The 22,358-nt window shown below is 42.5% G+C and overlaps 1 protein-coding gene across 6 annotated transcripts in view; it reads right to left on the bottom strand.

The window, feature by feature from the left end:
* Window positions 1-13,825, bottom strand: part of SEMA4D (semaphorin 4D) — a 99,927-nt gene extending 86,102 nt beyond the window's left edge. For 2 of the 6 annotated variants that reach the window (XM_075740527.1, XM_075740531.1), the window contains exon 1: window positions 13,416-13,824. The gene's annotated coding sequence lies outside the window, so the exon portion shown is untranslated. Of the gene's footprint in view, window positions 1-12,312; window positions 12,394-13,207; window positions 13,308-13,415 lie in introns of those variants that run through there. The other 4 variants (XM_075740529.1, XM_075740533.1, XM_075740534.1 and 1 more) reach the window with 3 other exon arrangements.
* Window positions 13,826-22,358: the final 8,533 nt, after the last annotated feature.

Raw genomic sequence — 22,358 nt, 5'->3', positions numbered from 1 at the left:
AAACACTTAACCCCCTGGCATGCATCCCACTCTTGGTTCAATATGATGAGTCTGGAAAATCTGTGCCAATGTGGCTATCTGTAGCACGTAATTCGCAAAAAGAACAGCCGGCTGCTGTGTGTACGTTGTTGTACATGCTAGCATTAGGAATTCTAGGCAGCCAAAAAGCAAACTTTATGTACAATTCTTTGTCCTAGGTGTTACAAATGGTACGCATATGACCTCAATTACATAACCTACCTATACTGGTCACTAAAAACTAACTAAAATATCAACTTTGCTCTACCCACATAAATATCTGAACAGTTTGATATTAGAATTTATATTAAAACAATTTCTAAGCAGTTTGATATTCATTTTAGACTAAAGTGGTTTTTAATTTTAACAAAGCCTGAATTCTAAGTCCTGACTTTAAAAGCAAAGTATCAACTATGTTTTCATCAAATGCTTTGAAGTCAAGGAAATCAAACATCAAGAATTAAAATTGAATTGAATTTCAGCTACACCTTTTTTCTTTGAGTGAAAAGAAATAATCATCCAGTTTTATTGCAGTTTTGGCCTTCACATTCTTACACTCAGCGTGATTCAATAAAGTTGTTTGTTCCAGTACAGACAGTACCCACATGGTATTGTTATGGCTTACAACAGTATAAATAGTTCCATCAATACATTTTCAAAAAACGCCTTGCTGAAATAAACACAGTGGCTCAAAACTCTGTATTTTTCCTCTGAATAGTTAAAATTGATAGGCATCATTATCATCAGTAGCTCAGCAATAAAACTTTTTTTCCTTGTTTCCCATAAGAATGTTAATGTATGCCAGTATTAGACAGTATCGCGTATAAAATGCCCACAGCTTTACTGTCAATATTTGATTAATTTTATCCCTAATCCAAGGTTCCTCTGTCTGTGAAGAGAAGAAGCATTCACAGATAGCAATGTGTAAAGAAAAAAAAAGTAACAACATAATTGCCTGGATAACTAAATACAGGATCTTGGCTTGATAACTAAGTATAACATCTCAGTATTAATACCTTTACAATTTTAAAGTGTATAAAGCCTTAAAACTCAAGGCTTGAACATGTTGAACTCATGTAATCACAAAGGACTTTAAACACTGCAAGAAGGGTCTCAAAAAAGCCTACTAAAGTCATTTGATCACATCTGAAAAACTTTTGAAGTCACTGCGGCAATCACAACCCTACATGGACATCTAAACAAACATTTTCATAGTGCTGCTGGCTGTCATGAAAGTATTAAATTAAAAATCCACACTGCTCTTTTTAGTGAAACCATTAAAACATTTTTCAGAAGGCAACATAAAAACATGCAAATTCTGAACAAAGGCTACAGTATTCTCTCCTGTGTACAGATCTATTCCAGCTGAGCTTTATCCAGACACTTCAGGATCTGGATGAACTGATCACCAAGATGCCCCAAACATCATGGTCTAAACGCACAAGTTCAGAGCTGCTGTAGCACCTTTCCAGCTGGAGGTGCACGTTCAGATCATTAGGGTCTGTCCCACATTCTATGTACCTGTCTTCAAACTTCAATACATGCTTTCAACTCTGGTTAAAAACTAAAGTTGCCAAAACAACACCTCATACCTCAGCAATCCAAGAGGAGCCTAGTCAAAGAAATCCTTACTTTTCAGGATCTGAAAGCGTACTAATCGAGACACCTCTCTCTGGACCCAACCCCCGACTACAGCCAAGGTCTTCTCTCAGAGAGAAATTACCTCAGCAGGTGGCAAACAGATGTGCCTTGCTGATGGCAAACCACTACCACTACTAACTCCAGAGATTTCATTCTCAGGTCTTTATTTTGCCCACGTTTACATTCTGGTGCACATTTTTCAGTTAACTTACAAAACTTCTAGAGCTTTCTTTCCTTTGCAGACTGCTAGTAGGTCAACTTGAGTTGTTATATCCCCCCCATACCAAATCATTATCCTTTTTCGAAACACTAATTAGTTCATTTTGGGAGCAGACTTCTACCAGCAGGTAAGACCAGCTTCATCGCTGACCTCCCAGTAGCCGTTAGCTGAGTCCACAAATGCCCTCAGAGAGTTTGAGTCTTTCACCCCACTACACAGGTCCCCCTCAAACCCAGCTCTTTGGGGATGTCATCATTCAAGGGACCAGTATTACCCAGCAAGTGCCCTAATGCCTGTAAAAGTCTTCAACCCCTTCTCCTCGCAACATGCGAGCAGTAAACCACACTCCTCTCATTACAAAGGTCCTCGGCCTAACGCGTCTCCGGAACAGAAACAACAAGGATTAATCAAGAACTTTCACAAAAAGCCACTTGAGCTGTAGAATGGCTGATATTCTGTGAAAAAGTTAAGAATGGATAGTTGCTTTAAAGTTAGGAAGGGAAAAGCAGATTAAGGAACTCAGATGTGAAAAAAAATCACTCTGAAGCAGTCTGTAGAATGTAAAAACACAGCTCTGAGTTCTCTTAACGCTAGTAGCACCTGTGCATTCGCAATCCTCGTAAGTGAGCCAACCCATTTCACGATGACATCGCTGTCATAAAACGTGCACTGGATCACAAACATTTCAAAATACTAAAAGGAAGCATACTAAAACGCAAGACAGGAATATGTAATTCCAAGCTGTCCAATCTAGTACATGCACATTTCAACACGGAGGACACCTTGGGCTGTTTCCTGAGACTGGGCTGTAGAGTTTTCATCCAAAAAAAGGAGAAAAAAATTGACTAATCCCAAACCCCACCTTTCTGATTCATGAAAACAGTGGGAAATGCTATGCCAAGAAGTCTAATTGACATACAGCCCTGACATCAGGACAACCTCTGTGTGCTGCTGTTTTTCAAAAGTATCTTTAGATCTCAAGCAGGCAACATGTCACCAGAATAGTTATTTCTCTAATTTCACAGGGTAGCCACAAGTACTTACTCCTATCACAACAGCTAATGAAAATCACTCCCAACCCAAAATTGCATGGATTAGTAACAGCATCAATACCTACAGCTAGCCTGGATGAAAAAACAAAAAAAAGTAGTATTTCACAGTGCCCTTTCATTTTTCTCCAAGTTTTCTTTTACTTTCTGCCTCTTCTATGACTGAGGACATCCTTATAAATATCCCAGTATCATGAACTTTCCAGTCGAGTTTGCACAGTCATTATGAACTTTCCACAGTAACCAACCAGGTCTTTCAGCACTAAAAACTTTCTCAAGGAATGTTAAGGGCTTGTACCAAAACAGCGCAAAGGCCCCTCCACGATCCCGGCAGCAGCACATGAGGCTACTAACAACCATACAGTGTGCTCAGCCTTAGAAATTCAGATAGAACAATGCATCTGTAGCAGTAAAATCCTGTTTTGGCAACCGTAGCCAGCCCTATCCATTTAAACTACCTATCACCAGCTATTAGGCTTAGCAGTATCTATACATTTCTTCCTTCAGAAAGAAAAAAAGGTGATGGACGATGAAATGCTGGAGCATGCAGTCCTAGCAAAACAGCCCTTTACACATCACGTTCTCTCACCAAGCCAGTCGACCACTTCTACCCTCACCTACAGTCAGTACCAATTAGTACAAAGCAAAACCAAATTTCAGCTGCCCAAAGTAGAGGCACAGAAAAAACACAGCATTATTTCATCTCTCTTCAGCGCTCCCACTGTGCTAGTTCTGAAATTACAGCTCAACTTTTGCTAGCATAACCATGAAACCCACTAGCACATTCAGTACTTCATCTCCCCAAGGATGATTCAAAAGGAGTGGCAGGTGGCAAATAAAAATAGGAAAAAAAAAAAAAGCCCAAGATTAGAAAGCAAGCAGAAAAATATTATGGAAAATTACTCAATTTGCTTCCACAATTCCACTGCTTTCCAGCAGTGAGAAACTCACAAAAAAAGTATAACATGCTGCACCTGAGCATTAGATGCGAGAATACCTGACCTGAACAGAGCACGTTTCTTTTGCACCACTGCTGCCTGGCCACCACAGCATAAAGTAAAATACTTTAAAGGACATGCACGTGGGGGAGAGGAAGGAGGAATGGGAAGATGCACCAAGCATAAACATTCCCTTCCATGCAGCTCGCAAGCCAACAGCAAGCTCCAGCTTCTGCAGGCACAGCTTGCTCTCCCCGCTGGCACAAGGCTCTTGTGTATCAGCCATTATACTGCTTAAGAGACTGCTTATTTAGGGTATATCTCATGTTCCTCCTCTTTAAAAATGTGTTTTATTTAACACAAAATTAGTTATTTTCCTCAAACCCTTTTATGAGGGACCCAAATCCCCTTGCATAATAGACTTCAAGTATAATTTTGGTACAAAATGCACTAATGTAAATAAATAGCAACTAAATTCGTGGAGTGATGTCAGTGCAGCTATGATCGAAGTCAAATAGCTACCTCCAGAACACCGCATTTACCCCGAAATGTCATCTCAAAGTCTACCAAATGGGGAGGGGACAGCTGTGTTCCTTATAAAACCTCCACACTCCATGGAATGTAAATAAGGGATACCGTTAAAATGAAGGACCTAGTTAAAGCTTTACATTTGTAACATTTAAAAGGTTTTCCCCTCCTTTTTGTATCTTTAATCAAAGGTTATAAATGTTTAAGTGATGGCAGTTGCCATGGAAATATGCAGGCCAAAGTCTCTCTGTGGGAACCTCAAAGCTCTCTTCACTACCGACCGCCGTGTAATGACAGGGCCACACTAACACCTTTGACTCCCAAAGCCCATGTATTGCATAGAAATTAGCACAGCTGATTCCATTCACCTTCCACAGACAAACATTAACTACACCTGCTCAGCTGATTTCCTGCTGCACTCACCCCTTCCCCTGGACACGCTCCCAGAACTATTTCGGCACCATCCTTCATCCAGCGCCACACAGATCTTCAACATGTACGACCTTCTCAGCAAACACTGAGCAGAAATCGCAGAGTGCAAAGGCCGTCAGATGCTTCACCCGATCAAAAGCATCGTTTCATAATCTGTTGAGAAATTTATTTTTCCAAAGCAATTGACATCATAAATCCACATCCCATTCCAGATGATGAAGGCATAGCTATGAAGAAAAACAGAGGCAGACATGCAGCGACAGGAACTGAACTCTCATAAAAGCCAACAATTACATTAGACAACAGAAGACAGGTTCTGAACAATGGTCACTTTTTGCCCTGGTGGCTGTCAATACTAAAGCAGGAAGAAGTTCTTAACAACCTCAGTGGAATTCCTGAGTATCAGCATGTACCATTTGATGCACAATCAATTTATGCACATAGGAGGCCCATTTCAGGGCAGATGCAAGCAGAGCCTTTAAAAAAAAAAAAACCCAAACAATTCCAAATAAGCAAATTCAACCACTGGCGAATGTCTCCTTATCAAAATCTTAATTCTGTGAACAAACATTAATTTTGAAATGCACACATTTAATTTACACAGCCATATATGTTTGTATGAAATAGATTTATGTCACACACCCTCTGCCATTGCAATAACAAGTCCCTTAGACATATAAAATATGAGATTAAAGATACACTTACTTATTTGTGGATTTGAAGACAACACTGTTTCAGAAGTATCAAACCTCACTGAAAATAGCTAGTCAAATATTTTAAACAATTAATATGCTGTGAATGCATACATATAGGTTGGGGGTTTATTTAGTTAGTTAGTTAATTCTTTGGGGAGATAGAATTGCAGAGAGAGGAAAGCTCTTAAGCCTATGAAAAGGTCTGTCTTACATACTTAGCATACAGTGCCTCACAACTAAATCCTGTGTAGAAGTGAAATGAAAAGGCCATTATATGTCTCACTTACCTAGCAGGTATTCAGGATGACCTTTCAAGGCAGTTTATCAATTTTCCCGACACTTGGAGTAAAAACCTAGTCAAATTCAGCTGAATAGTAAACTTGTTTCAATAGGACCAAGCATTTAAACATGTTAACTGCAGATTTTTAACAACCCTATTAATTTCAAGAAGAAAAAGGCAGCCATTCTTTCATCTAAACAAGACTGGATTTTAACAGGTTCAAAAAAAAGTCATTCTTACTCCTGAGCAAAAGACAGATACTTTTTAGTAGCTCTGCAGATTTGTTTGGGTTCAGGAGGGCAGAAGGGATATTAGTTCTATCAAAGGTATTTATTTTCCTTGCACTTAGTTCTGATGTACGACTAATTTCCTAACAAATGGACCCTTCAGGTAGGGTACATCTGCAGCCAAATACAGAAGGGGATCTGTCTGTGCATACGTATGCATCTCTAGCAAATCCTTAGTAATTATGCAATTGCTGAGTGAAAACAGGAATGCATAATTCCTTGCCTGTGGCTGTTTTACACACTTTTTGTCCAAAGAAACTACAGAAATGTGGGAGTGGAAAAAAGCTTTGAGATTTTTTTTTTTTTTTTAATGGGAAGATGTCAGGACCACATGCTTGTGCGGAGCCCCTGTCCTACAGGTAAACCTCTGGAGGCATATCCCCAACCTCAGCGACAGTCCATCCACACAAGCCTGCTGGCAAGGTCAGGGCCCTGACTACTAACCTCTGTGTGCAGAACAATGCTTTGCAGATCGTTCTTACTGTACTCAAATTAAATACAGATTTATACACAGAAATACCTTACGGCCCATACTATAATGTCCGGCAAGAATTACAGCGCCTACCAAGAACATCGAAGACATGACTTGCAGGGAAGAGTGATAAATATTTTACTAGATTAAGTTGAGATAAGATTGATTGTCCAAAAGCCTGTCTATATTCCCATCACTTTCCCAATTACATCCATTGGCCCAATGAAATGCATAGCCTCTTTGCACAGTGAGAAGAATCTCATCTGGTGTTCCACTTGCGTTAGCACCTGGCATTTTATTTCTTAAATGTGATTTAATAAATGGCTTCTGAATAAATTCAGGCATTACTGGATGAGGTAAAAGCACAGATAAAGGTATCTGTAAAAGTATTATATCAATACTTAAAAGTTACTCTTAACTCCAGAGAACATACCAGTGTCACCCATGTGTATATGACAGTCCCAAACACCACAAGGCACAGCAGGTTTATTCTTTTCTACTGTCACAAGAGACAACTTGCTAACTGGGAGGTTGCAATAATGCATTCTACGGACATAAATTACCACATTTAGTAACAAGCTCTAACCAACCTATTTTACACTAAACAATGTAAGAGCCAGCTAGCTGCTTCTGAAGTTACTTCAAACTTGGGAACTTAACTACAACAATCCTGTGCAAAGCCATGCACAACCTCAGCAACCTGATTTAAGACATAAATTCATACTTTGCTTTGTCTAAAAAAAAAAAAAAAAATCTGTATTGTTCCATTCGCTCCAAAAAGCATCAAATTTAGACTGAGAGAGAATTTAAACACAAATCTAAGAACTTTCACATCTCTAGGTCTCCTCCCTACATCCTGCATTGTTTTTCCAGTAACAAACAACCATAACACATTATCTCTTTCAGTGGAAATGAGAACAAAGACATTCTTTTTTTAAAAAAAAAAAAAGCCTCCACTTTTCTATGCATCTCTTTGTATTTACAATGACAAAGTTCATAGGCATCATTTGTTTATGAAAAGAAAAAAAAAAACCAAAAAAACCAAGCACAACTAAGCATATACATATAAAACCCAGTCATTTGGGGCAAGGAGAATGCCTGCTTTATGTTGGGGGACGGAGCAAAAACTCAGCAGAAACACAGTTAAAGCCTGCCCTTGAAAAACACTCTTGAACAAAGCAAGAACTATAATCACGTTTCATGCATTTTTCCCCCTTTTCCTCCCTCTCCAGCATTTGCAATGCATGCAAATCTGTCCAGACCTGGCAGGCCGTATTCAAGCAAAGAACACCAGCCTCCCTGCTCCGTCTCACCTTGCTGCAGTCGTGCTAGACCTGCTTCAGCTTCCAGACACCAGCTGGTCTCTCTTGCGTACCACCAGCAAAGAACTCATAAAGTTTGCAGAAGTTTCTACTCTCCTGCCTGCCTTCCCAGCAGAAATGTCCGTCTCCGTAAACTTCCCCCTGCTTTGCATAGCCTCTGTCTCCCAGCTCAGTTGAGTAATAAGATGCTTTAAGGACGTCACGATTTCCCAGTTTGCTAATTCCATACATTTCATATAAGTGCTCAATCATGTACACATCTGCTTGGCATGCACAATCGTGCACAGGAACATACAAATTGAGCTCCTTGCAATGCACGATCACCTGTTCTCCTCTCAAGCCTGTACTGTATCACAATGCCTAAAGCATTCTTCAGAGAGGGAAGAAGTGAAATGTAACCTTCCTGTCCTTGCAATGAGGCCAAACAGGTAATAATTTTGCAGCACAGTGTTCAATCCTCTTTGGTGTGCTTCATATATAGGCTAATACTAATTTTTTAAGAGGATCAATGCAGAAAATGCCTGGTGGATTATGAGTTCACTGCTGTACATGAACTGAGAGAAAAAGAAATACATATAAGAGGAGGGAAAGACAGGAAAATGGGTATTATTTCTAGATTACTAACAAACTTGTTCTAAATTTGATACACGGGCTTAACTTTATTTACTGTCCTCAGCAAAGTTCCTTATCTGATCACATCTATAGTCCAATGTTTTATTAATTTGCCGTCTGTTTTGTTTCCCCCTCAGGCACTGTAAGAACATACCCTTGAAGTGAAGTCTGCCATTTGGTGCTTTAAAACACTTACAGGTCAAAAATCTGAGCAGCAGTACTACAAACAACATGCATGCCCCCTCACTGAAAAGTCTTTTCTTTCTTCTGCCTCCATCCCATCATAAAAAAAAAAGCGTGAACAGTACCATAAATAAGTTTATGGTTGTTTACTCATGCCACTTTCAGAAGTGTGTTCACGTACCCAGAAGCTTGCTGCCGCACAGCTTGGCAAGGTGGGGAGCAGGAGGGAAAAGAGCGGCTCCTGGACACCCAAGCTTAGAAGAAGTGGAGCGCAACACCCTTCTTATTAGAGGCACTAACCTCCCCCGTAGTCAAGGCAGTCTGCGGCAAAAGCTGAACAGCTCTTTGCATTCCTGGAACTTTACAGGTAGATAAAAGGACAGAACATAAAAGCCTTTTGGCCAGAACACAATTAAATACAAGACCTCGTTAATCCAGTTCTGGACAGCGAGACCTGCAACTTCCCCATCCAACATGTTGGCATACATTAGCCTGAAATACGAGGCGCTACTTTTGGTTTGTAACTGAACAGTGGTGGGAACACAAGAAGTCATTTTCTTTCCTTTCATTAACTCATCTGAGAAACAAAGACGAAACCCTCAATACCAGAGGGAAACCAGCTAAAACAGCTTCCACCCAGCCAGTTACAGCTAGGTCGACGCACTGTTAACACTCCAAATGGCAGCTGCAGCAGCATGCTTTCAGCATTAACAGGCTCCTCTTGGTACGCAACCAGCTGTGTGCTACACTGGAAAAGCTGCTCTGCAGCCACTTCATCTTCTCAAAACTCAAAACCCCAGTAAAACAAGTGGGACCCTCCTCATTCCTTTCGATACACTTCCACCTATCTGCCTAGACACTCAAGCATAAGACTATGCAAAGCCAGATGAAGAAGGCCTTATAAAAGGCTGCCTTACCATCAGAGAAATGGCCAGTTAGACAGGAGGAGGGGGAAAGCTTCAGGTAAAGGAAAAAAAAAAAAAATCAAACAAGATGGCCAAAAGCACTTCACAGCTCCTTATTTATGATACAGCCTCCCAACTGAGCACATCTTTCTTCAGCTAACTAAACACTGCACACAACAGCTGAGTATTAAACACAACAAAGAACACCCCAAAACTGTTAAATACTACCACAATAATGAAAATCTGAATTCTCATTTTAAACTTTCAACACAGTAATTTATGTACAGGTGTAAAAAAAGGAACCTTTAAAGGGTAACTCAGGGAAGTTTATGACCTACTTTGCTGCTGCTTGTTGTCACCTTTAAGTCTCCATCCTTATTGTCACATGCTACCTGGAATATATTACTTCTTCATGCATTTTTCTAAAATTAAAACATTGTGGAGAAATTCTCTCAGTCATGTCTGCAAGTAATTAAACCTTGGTTCAGTGGGAAGCATAGTTGATCAGCATCCATTAATAAGTAACACTTTCATGGTCATGCACTTTCAGAAACTACTTTTCAACTCATTTAAATCACAGAATATTTACAAGATCCAACACTTGGAAGCACTGACAGCTTAGAAGAAATCTTAGTCAACCTTGGCAATTACATTTTTCCTTCCCTGTCACTACTCATTTCAAGTTATCTTTGCACAGCAAAAACTGGGACAAAGAACCTCATCCCTGAGCATTCAGGGGAAATACTTTCTTATGATCTACAAAATCACACACCTATGGCTTGAGATTCCATTTTTTCCAGAGAAAACAAAACCTGCAACCACACATTTGAGGAGCTCAGAGATAATATAAAATCTTGGAGCACTTCTGTCTATTTAAATAAGGGTCCCAATTTGGATCATTGTCCTTAGAATCAGACTAAGGCACAACCATTTACTAATTTATGCAACAAAACGAGGTAGCATATGCAAGTATTAGATCAAGTCATAGCGGCTCAGATCAAGAATTCAGTTTGGCACGACTGAAAGAGACCTCCACTTACTTCGCTGCGAGAAAACATCTAAGACAATGTATTTCAACACTGTAACATTCATTCGACGTGCACCCCTTAAGATAGCCAGGAGAGCATGAAAGCAGGCACAGAGCGAGCATAGCTGCAGTCTCCAACTCCAGCCCAGTGTCCCTGTGCAGATTACAGATCCTCTGCAGAGGTGTCCAGCTCCCCCCCCAGCAGGAGTTGCACGAAGCAGGTAACTCAGAAGCTCAGCTGCTCAGGAGGCAGGCCAGCGAGGGAAGCACCAGGGCAACCAGATCACCTCTTCCTCTTGCAGGTCCTCTAAGTGGTACAATGCCACGTGCTTTTGGCAGGGCACAGCTGTATCCATGCGAGCAGGTTAACAAAAGGTTATCAAGTGTTTAATGTAATAGCTGTTTATATTGGAGGAGGAGAGAGGACTGAACCATAACACCAGCAAAGAGAGGACAACACAGCACATTACACGAAAACTCCAGGCACACCCGTACTTACAATGTCCAGAAAAATCTATCAATCAGTCTTACAGTTTTGAATAAATACACTCACATGAAACACTGACATCAAATGCTTCACTTGCTGTGGAAGAAGCTACCGCCCTCCCCATCAGCTACAATGCCCTTTGTTTCTTTAAAGAAAACAAAACAGCTATAGACTTATTTTTGTAGGTATAAGTGCAAGCAGCTTTTGTCAAGAGGCTCTGTAGCAAACCCTGACCGCCACAAAGTGTACACAGAATAATTGCTTTTTGGGGGTGGGGGGTGAATTATTTGCTCTCTAGGCCAAGAAATCCCAGTAGAGACAGATTTCTTCTGTCAATGCAGCCCCACATCTGCAAACCTTTCTTTTTTTTCCCCTTGATGAACATGTACGTAGAAACCTATTCCCTTGCCACTCATTTGCTTTCAGTGGAAAAGAGCTGCCTGCACCTCATCTCTGCTACCTGAAAGAATTACGAGGGCCCGTCCATAACCTGCTCATCCCAGACAGCACACTGTACTCATACACTTCTCTGCACTGCAGGGAACACGGTGTGCGTTTCGTCCTACAGGAGCTACTCGGTTCTCTCTCTCTGACAATGCCCCTTTCTAATCCAGTTTGTAAACGATACTCCCACTCCGGCACGGCCTCCGCATACGCCATCCACACAGCCGCGCAGGCAGCTGGGCTTCCTTTAGGTGCACTTGCATGGCTGCCAAAGCTCGCACTCTTTCTAATAAAAGAAGTCATTAAACAGGTCTCTCACAAAACCTCTGTATAGGTATCCAAAAGGGAGTATGAGGTCAGTAGCTATTTCTGAGCCTGATGGTCATAAAACAGTCAACAGCCTATGGCTAATTACTGTAGGAATTTTAATTTAAAAAAAAAAAAGACAGTTTACTACTACATAGATTTCCAGAGCCTACTAGATACTTGGTTATCATAGACTTAAAGGCAATGTTTCACATTTTTTAGCCTAAGTATCTCCTTGCAAGAGGTATGTGATAATAAAGACAGGAGGTAAGAGAAGGCAGGAAAATATTACAGCATGAAACCAAGGAGCAGCTTTGAAAAAGCCCTTCAACCTGCAGATCCATCAGGTTCCCTCCCACGCCACGGCACGGCAGGAACAAGCTCCTGTTCCCCTCCCTGCTAATGGCAGTCACATAACAGAAACGAGCTGCAACAATAAAGTTAGTCGCTGCATTCACCCACTCACTCCCTCCCCCTTAAAACATCGATGTTGTGTCGTTTTGTACATGCAGAAAACACCACCGAGCAGCCCACACCTCCACGAAGCAGTAGAGAAGACAACCCCCTATAAAAAGCAGGAGGGCAGATAGGAATAGACAGGAAACTCTTATGTCATTTTCCCCATCCCTTGCAAACTTAGCACCTCTGTGCAGACCTGATTTAAACTCTCCCGACAGCTGAAAAATAAAACAGCATATAATAGCTCTTTAAAACATATGCAGCCCGTTTCCCAACAGCAAGCACCCAGTACAGCGTCCTGCTACCCGTTGAGTAAGGGACCGCGGTTCCCAGCAGACAGCAGCCTTCCCTGAAGTGCCCAGACACATTAATGGTAACCTGCGCTGGCACTTGGAAGCGACCGGGCCACCTCCCGCCTGGGTGAAAACGCTTCGCATCCCTATTAATCATCCCCGGGAGGAGCCCCCGGCCGCCACCCAGCCCCGCCGCCGCGGCAGGTGCAACCAGGACCGGCAGCAGGGGCCCGGGCGCTGGCCCGTCACCCCGGGACGCACCAGGGGGAGCCGCTGCGGGGCGGCGGGCGGGCAGGCACGGAGCTGCCGTCGGAGTCAGCGAGGCTAGGGGGTGGGGGGAGAAAAAGCACGTTTATAAACCTGCCAGCCCTCGCTCATTTGCTGCGGGAGGCTCCTCCTCTCCGCCCTGCTTCGCTCCGGCCACGCCGCCGGCGGGGGCTGCCAGCGCCCGCGCCGGGTCCCACCTCGCCGCCGGCGCCCCCTTCCCTGGAGCCAGCGGGCGGGCTCGGCCCCGCCGGGCGGGAGGCCCTGCTCTGCAGGTGCGCCGGCACCGTCCGCCCGCCCCGGTGCAGACCCGAGCCCCGCCGCCCAGGCAGCCCCCGCACCCACCTCGGCGGGAGGAGGCACGGCGGGCACGGCCAGACGCTCGCCCCAGCAGCGGCCGCTCTGCCTCCGCCTCCGCCACCGCCACCAGCGCCGCCGCCGCCTCCTCCGCCGCCGCCGCCTCCTCCTCCTCCTCCCCCTCCTCCCCGCCCTTGCCGCCGCCTTCTCCCCCAGCCCCAGGCGGCTCGCAGCCCGCCCCGCTGGGCTGTCCTACCTGCGGGGGTCTGCGGCGCTTCCCTCGCCCGAGCCCCGCCCGCTTCGGCGCCTTCCCCGTGGCAGGCTGGGCCGGCGCAGCCCCCTCCTCCCCGCGCCGGCGGGGGCAGGGCGGTGGCGGGAGGAGGAGTTGGTGCCCGCGTGTAACAAGTTTGGGTTGCCCCGCAGTATGGCGGACGAGGGCCGAGAGGAGTGGAGGGCGTGACGGGCCGCAGTGCCGGCCTGGAGCGGGGCTACAGCGACGCGGGGGGGCCGGACCCGACCTTCGCTCTCAGGGGAAGCCCGGGGTGGCTGCTGCCGCACCGGCGGGGCTCGGCCGGGGGCGACTACTCCGCCCTCTTTTCAATAAACTCTGTTATTCTTTCCTTCCCCCTCCGCCGGCGCATCCCCCATTAACGGCAGCATCTCTGCAGCGTCCGGCCGGAGAGGGCAACAGTTTGATGGTGCCCACTGGATGACACCCCAAGCAAGAGTACCGGCAACTCGGCTCCTCCCTGATGATTTAGGGTTGTGTGACTTGAAAAGGTTTTGAGGCACTTACGCCGAAAGCAGATGCGATGCCCCTGCAATTTATGGGGCCGAGCAACAGCCGCCTCGCACCTTGTGCTGCTTGTTGCATTCGCATTCCCCTGCTCCTGCTCCGTCTCCTCTCGGGAAGGATGGATCCGCTCGCTGCGGTCCAGCGCAAACCGCATCCGGGATGCAGCTTCTCGGCACCATGGAATTATGAATGATTTATACTGAAGGCAAACGTTACGGGAATTACCGTACCTTAACACATAGGCCTACGTAAGTGACTGCTTGGTAATATTAAAGCAGGAGCAGCTTGGCATAAAAAAGAAAATAGGTCAGTGAGGATGCTTCTGCTGAGTCACTGATGAGTTATTGATTACCGTCATGTCTCTACACGCTCGTGGCGACCTTCTGATGAATGACATGAAACAACACAGGGATGACGCAGATTTTTTATTGCTGGGGAACAGGTGATATCCAAAGTCATACAGCTCTGTTAACAGGAGTCATTTAAGCAAGACTGAACAAAATATTTAGTTTATTGGATGTTGGCATTTGCTTTACTGTCTGACCTAATTCCAGCATTACACAATATGTATGTATTGTTACAGTAACATAACAGTTTCTAATAGCTGCAATTCACATTAGCCACTGCTGAGAAATACTGTAAAAATGAAAATATTGAGGAAATAGAGCCTCTTAAAGACATAGACTCATGATGATAACCTCAGATGACGAGAGTTGCAAGGCAAGACCTGGCCACCTCGATGGTTCAGGGAATCTGAAACTGTAGGGTTTGAAGGAGGATATTAGCACAGCCAGTGAAGAGTTTGTTGTTGTGTGGAAAACACTGGGAGATCCACTTCCCCTCATTAAATTTTCAAAATGGTGATTTAACTTAGGCCAGCTTACCGTTGGGCCACCAGCATCCATCACACCGTTAACATCAAACAGGGTCACACACTATCAGAACATCAGACCTGAGCACGGGGAAGCGAGTAGTCGCGCCCAGCTCCGGGAGGCAACAGCAATAGGGAGCAGGAGGAGCTGAGGAGCCAGGGTCTGCTGGGAAGGGGGGAGAACCCCTTCTGACGATCCACCTGCCTCTGCCAGGAGCTTGAAAAAGGATCAAACGCTGAACCCATGCCGGAAAATCCCTAGTGCAAATACAGTAGCAGGATAAAAAAATCCGTATCATATTTTATTTGGGGAATTGCTTTAATTTATACCAGCAAAAGAATAAGCTGCAGCTCCCCTGGGACTGGCTGCTGGTATTGATATACCAGCAAAACCTTCCTAGCATAGACAAGACTTTAAGCATCTCCTGAGGGATACAGCTATGAAATGATATTCCAAAGGAAGAAACAAAGGTGTTTTTTTAATCTCCTTTGCATCGTACAAGTTCTAGGCTAGGGCAGTTCTTAGCATAGAGTAGGAAAATCACAGGGGGCCTTCCAAAAACCCAGAGCGGCACAAAGGAACTGGAGCAAAGGCTAGCACCGAGACAAAATTTCCATTACCTCTGTTGTCTCTACCCAGGTTAGATTTTGTGACCTTTAAGAATTATATTGTTCATTTGTATAACGTAGTTTTCAATCTCCATTCTCAATAAAACCTGTGGAGTATTGCAGGCTGAAAGGTCAGAGGTAAAACAAGGAATTGATATTTGGACCATGTCAAATACCAGATTCTCAGCCACATTCACAATCTTCTTTCAAGTAAAATGTGTGACCAACAGGGATTTGTTGAGAAAAAGGAAATGCCCTAATAATAACAACAGTGTCAGGAACATACAGCAAGTAGCATAAATTGCACCACTGAAAATTCCAATCAGTTCCCTTTAGAAATAATAACTTTCACAGGATTTGAAAACTAATGGCCTCTTAGGCGTGATGGACACAAATTTGGGAGGTTTTCCAAAGGTCTGTAACATTAGCCTGGATTGTATGTGAACTAGTCGTGTAGGGCTAAAGACACTGGTCCTGGCAGTCATTATAACTGAATTTGTTTTGCTAAAAATTATTATCATCTTTCAAATACAACATGCTGTGGCCATGAGATCATATAATGAACAACTATTAATACACATCCACAGCAACTCCATAACGGCCATTCCAAAGATACGCATGAAAAGTACTTTTAAAAACCTCCATTATAAGCATAATAAAGTATAATCTTCAAAAGTACACATAATGCATGCTGTGAAGTAATAATATGTAAAGATTGCCTCAGTCATAATATACCTAGTTCAGAAATCATGTTGAGGGATGAATATACACATGGGTATTTTAAACCTAGGCAAGCTGTATCAAATCTGTGCCAAGGCGGGGGGGGGGAAGCAATTAAGCAAGAAAAAGTTACAGAAAGCTCTAGCAACTGACTGTGCTCTTAAACCTGAAGTCCTTCATTAAATTCAGGAAGAAATAAGCTGCAGGGTAGAAGACAGGAGAAGGGAGTAGGGAAGGAGAGGAAGACCGAAGCTGGCCCAGAAGCCAGGTCTGAGGCTGAGGGCAGATCAATCCAAGAGTGAGTGAGTGAGTGAACAGGTGGTAGGTATTTAGTAAGTCAGTGAAAAGGGCAGTGAACGTGCCTGGAGGTTTGCAGACCAATATATAATGCAATGAATAGGTCAGTAGCAGAGTACGTGAGAGAATGAATGGATAAAGCATGAAAGAATAAACAGTAGGGTTGAATTAATGTGCCTATGCGAACAATTCTAAACAAAGTCAAAGTTTCAAGCTATACTGTTTTATTGTTATATTGCTATGATGGCATAAATTTTCAGATCATTTGTCACTGATATCAATCAGTGCTAGAGGAAAACAAGATGCATTCCTGAAAACAAAAAAAAACCAACCCAAAGCCAAGCCTTTTCAACTAACAATCTTGGGAAAATACCATGACAAAAGTACAGATTTAAAATGCACTTTATAGTCGTGACAATAAAAACAGTTTTGGAAACCTTAATATAAAAAAATAAGCACACAAAACACATTTTGAAGCACTCTCCAGTAAATTAATGTTGATTAACATTATTAAACTACTAAAATTGACACAGACCTAAAATTACTTGCAGAGTAGGAAAATGCCATTAACTCTTTATCCTAGCTAGGAATATGATACACAACAGCTCAAAATGATTTGTGCAAGATCATACAGCAACTCAGTGGCAGAACTGCAGACAGATAAAACCTTGACCTTTTACTTCTGTATCTTCCCCATCAAGCAGAAAAAATGCATTGCCTTCACTTGTGCAATTACAGAGGCAATGGAACAAAATTATAATAGTCAAGGGGCGTTATCTCCTAACCCTGTGGGATTTTTTTTTGGTCTGAACACTTCCTATATCATTATGGATAAACATGGCAATTATGTAGAGGATACACTCCAAGACTTTAAAAACTGTCCTTGTATTTACCATGTGTCTGTATGTCTAAGACAGAAGGACAGGGAGCTAAGTGGGTGCTACAGAGACATCTGCATTTAAATGATACAGTGCAGAGGAAGTGCATGGCTGGATGACATGGGAAAGGAGGGTGTCTTTCTCCTCTTTTGATGGATCTAGTTGCCAAGAACCCCGTAAAGGCCACAGACAATATCTTCCTTTTCTTTTTACTTCATAATCTGGAATAACAGATTTAGGGGAGGTACACTGTAGTTTAGTGTCTAACCAATGGACAAAAGAGTTATCTGTAGTGCAGCCTCCATTAAATCTCACTGCAAAGCCTGTTAAAAAGTTTGCTAAATGGATGAGGGACAGGGTGAATATAGGAAGGATGGCAAAAGTGGTAGGAATTCCCCTCATCCTGGTTCTGTGTGTGTATTCATATTTTACAATGAGAACTCACTAGCAAATTACATTACTGACATGTCTTGCTCCTAGACAAAATAGCAACAATTCAAACATTTTGTGTTGATAGTTTTCACTTACCAGTGTCCAAACTCAGAGCCTATAATCCTTATTCAAACAGCTAAGTTACGTGCATGGGTACAAAATGAAGAATCTAACCACTCAAGTGGTCTTTTCATAGGAAGCTGGCATGGAAAGACATACAATCAACAGTGAATGAGTGATAAACGAATGATAAAAGACACTTTATCCACTGTATGTAGTGGAAGAAGTGCATGGGCTAGTGGAGGAGGCAAAACATGTTTATTAATGAGAAAAATAATAAAAAAGGTGTCAGCAGTGCCTGCCTCAAGGGACACGGTCAATGAGGCAACATTAATAATGTAGTACATGGAGAATAATGAAGAAACTAAACCTCAACATACCGTTTTTCATCTCTTTTGAAAATGCAATTACATTTCCAAAAAGGTCAAAGTTAATAAAAAATCTTAAATGGAGTCATCACCAATCATAGGAATTATTTCTGATTACATGTTTTTCACACAAGTCAATATCAAACTATTGATGGGGGGTAACTGTGCTAGCCATGAAGAAGTATGAAACCAGAGAGTTAACAAAGGTGTTCTGTTATTAACACAGGAAAAGCAAATGTAGGGTTTGACAGTAATGGATTGAGACATTCATAAACTTTATGCTAAGCTTGTGGTCTTCCTATATGAACTGCACATTTTTATTGCCTGCACTATTACAATACCTTATGACTTTTTTCATATTTTCCACAATTGTTTTTATAGACTAGTAACTTCATATCACTCTTCACAAAAACAAATTAAGAAATGGAATTATAAGTGATTTGTCTGGTGACAGACTTGATTGTAAAAGTTAATACCCACAGACCTGTCTCCTTTATGTAGTGAGTGAAGAGTTTGCCTTTTTATCATTCAGCATAGCACCTTAATCCAATTTCTTTCCACACATGCCAGTTTACTCGAAGAAGATCTCAAGACTGGTGAGATTCTTTGATTTGTACCAATGCCTGCAACTTCAGCTGAATTACCCAGCTAAAACCTGTAGACTCCAAATTTGGACCTTGGTAAGACAGGAATATAAAAATTATATCTTGTGGTTGCTGCTGTTCTTGTAGTGGGCATTGGCCTCAAGTAGTACACAAGCCAATTAATTCCTGTCAACACTCAGACAACCATGAACGCTCAAAATGAGAAGTCAGCAATGGAAATACACCGTGAATAAAAGGTGAAAGCAGACTCCTCATTCTTCCTTATGTGCCGCCTTCTTTTTTCAGTGTTTTTTTGTGCTGGCATCCCTTGTCCTTCTCACTCTGAAAGAATGCAAAAACCTGATGTAACTTGCTGCTTGAACTAAGTTGCCCTAAAAACCACCCCTTTGCTGAAGCTAAACCGGGTCACGATTCCCCAGTGTGATGTTACAGGGACATTTCTTTCCTGCCCTACAGTAAGGTTTTCCTTTCCACTGCTTGCTCCTATTAGGTTTCTGTTGTTTCATATGGAGAACAAAAGCAAAGGGTCCAATTGCCTCACTATTATAAATTAAATAAAAGGACACACAGTACAGGAAAGGATGGGATTTTCTAAGCTGATATGAACAATTTGCAACTAACAAAACTCCCTTGGGAACACAACTCTCTGTTCCAGAGAATAACAAAAAGGCAAATAAAAGATAGCATGGAAGGGACCAAGGACAGTCTTTGACAAGAGACTTACAAAGACAGAAAAGATCACTTTAAGCGTGCAGAAATTGGGAACATTTTATAGCTTTTCTATGCCTTGCGTAACAATGTAAGTGAGTACAAGTACACAGTATCAAAAATCACATCCGTATCTCCCTGTCCCCCTGGAAAGACAACAAATGCAAAAACTTACGGTTAATGCATTTAATGTGCACTGAATGGTCTGGCTATCTGCAGAAAATGTCTTTTAGCTGTCTAAAACATCGCCCCCCCTTCGAAGTTCTTTATTCCTATTTCTGCAGAACTGCCAGACCATACAGAGAAATTAAAAAAAACCAACCAAACAAACAAACAAAAAACCCCAAAACTTGGAAGAAGAGGAAGCAAAAGATTTATTGTAGAGCAAGTTGGGATTTTTTTTTAATATAATCCTGGAAATTCTCCATTAGTTAACATCAAAACCATTTACTAGGAAGCAATTTCAGTTATTGTGATTAAATACTTATTTTGTGCTTAAAATTACCAAGACACTGTTAGTCAAAAGTCTTTATCCTGAAGGGCTTATTATTTTGAAATTTTTATTTTTTGTTAATTAACACTAAACAAAATCCTCAATTACAGATGAAGCATTTGTCTGGGAAGAATTTCTATATTGATGATTTTTTTTTTTCATTTTTGAGTTGGTAATGCTTTAAAATCAAGGAAACTTTTCTAGGGCAAGATAGGAAGTATCCAAAATTCTTAGTAGTCTTATGGCTAAAACCTCCTCGGCTGAACAAGTAGGTTGGTTTCCAGAGGGACCAGTCCCGTTACCTGCCGTGCTGTAGAGCCGCCGTAGCATCGTACAGGAGGCGGCGGGAAGGAGCAAGGCAGAGCTGTACTGCACCTTTGGGCTTATTTGCTGGACAAAAGTGCAACCGGTGCCTTAAACTTCGTTGCTTAGGCACTCTCACTCTTTTAAATTTAATCAGGTGCTCTTAGCCATAGCTACCTCAGGACTAACCCAGAAGGTGCGGTGACATAATATTTGCTCTTTCTTTTTACTTGATTAATGCTTTAAATTTCTAATTATTTTGGATAACAGAGATAAGAAAAAGGCTAAGAAAAATGTCAACAAAGGAATCATGAAGGGCTTTATCGTCTGATAATCACTGTTGTTTGTTTTGGCTTTAGGAATGAAAATAGGTAGAGAAAGAAAAGTCTAGTAGAAAGGAAGCATCTTTACTAAAAAATAGCCAAGGAAAAGAAAAAGAAAAAAAAAAGAGGTAGAGAAGAAAAGATCAGAGAAAAACATGAGAAAATTATAATGACTTAGCTGGGCCTGTTATTTGTATGTTTCTCACATTTAAAATACATTTTTGTGAGAAAGATAATGAATATTCTGTAACTAGGAGCAATACAGAAAATTCACTCCCAGACTTCCTAGGATTTTGAAGTTGCTTTCAAGGCCTATTCTTACTGTTTATTATATCTCTCTTCAGTGTTAAAGCAGGCCTGGAGTTTCCACCTTCTGGGATTTGTTGCATGATATGCCTAGGGGCAGGCATTTTAAAGCAATGCTTTTCAGAGTCACTGTTAGCCTGCTTGCACTGCATATTCAGTCTATGTCTATTGTGTACACTCCTTTATTGGGAAAAAACCTACATGACCCTACAACAAAGAATAAGAAAATGCTATTTATTGCTTTCCATGCCCACTTTTCCTTTGACCTCGCAGCTGAACAAATAGCTCAAAGACAGTCTGAATGGATATTAGGGATCAGTATCATATCAGTCCCTTCCAGTCACCGTCCCACTTTGTGCAGATCCTCCTGCCTTCTTTCCCCACAAAATCTCATCGTTTTGAGGCAAGACGCGTGCAGCGCTGGGCTCGCCAGCGGGCGCTCCCTTACCTGGTCCAGAGCCCAACCTCATTTTGTTTGGCTGCGAGTTAGTCACTTGGAAATCATTTTATGCATAACAGCCAAGGAAGTCTGGTAGTATGAAATTATTGGATAGTATGAAACAATTATTAAAAACAGCATCAAAAGAGCCGCTCATGGTTCTCTGTGTGAAGTAAGGAAAAAAACCAAGCCAAGCCCAAATCCACACATGTTAAGTTGCCTGCTGTTTTTTCAAGAATAACAGATGATACTTTCACAAATGTTAAGTGATAATTCTTCCAAAGACTAAATACAGATCCAAAAAGCAGGCTTGGATTGCCCATTTGTGCGGTGAATTACCAGTGGTAGGAGCTCAGGAAGAGAGTCCCGCTGATACAGTAGACCAAGATGAGAAGCTACATTATCTCCAACCCCAATGCAATGCACTGGTGGCATAATATGCACTTGTACCACATATCATTAAAGTTTCAGGCAATCTAATTATTTAACACATTAAAAAAATGGGATAATCAACTGCTGTTCTGAGAGGTTTTAAGCCTATTAATACCATGCCCTGGTTGGGGGGCATTATTGTCTTTTCCTGTGTTCTTATTGAGACTTGCCCAATTATTTTGTTTTCAATGAAATGAAGAAGTGAAATAGCAGTATTATACGAGGCCCCTTTCTGGGCCTGGCAGTGGCATTTGCTGATCTCTTCAGAAGGAGAAGACCTTCCTCTTCACCGTCTTCGCACATTAGCCTGGCCAACAATTTCTGTAGGATGGTCTCATCTGCTCCCAGCTTTCTGGGCATCAACCAAATTTGATCAGGGGGTGCTGCAAGACTACCTGCCCCTGCCGTGCTGAGTCTTGCGGGTGCAAGGGACACCCCTCCGCCCCTTGGTGTGGTCACCCCTCTCCCCTTTCCCCAGGGTTTCAGGGCATCACAGTCCCTCTCCCCTTTTCCCGGGGCGTCTGCGGCGTGCTGCCGGCTCAGCTCTGCACCAGAGCAA

This window comes from Balearica regulorum, chromosome Z, assembly GCF_011004875.1.
Source record: "Balearica regulorum gibbericeps isolate bBalReg1 chromosome Z, bBalReg1.pri, whole genome shotgun sequence".
NCBI classification, from domain to species: Eukaryota; Metazoa; Chordata; class Aves; order Gruiformes; family Gruidae; genus Balearica; species Balearica regulorum.
This window is presented reverse-complemented; position numbering and strand designations above follow the sequence as displayed.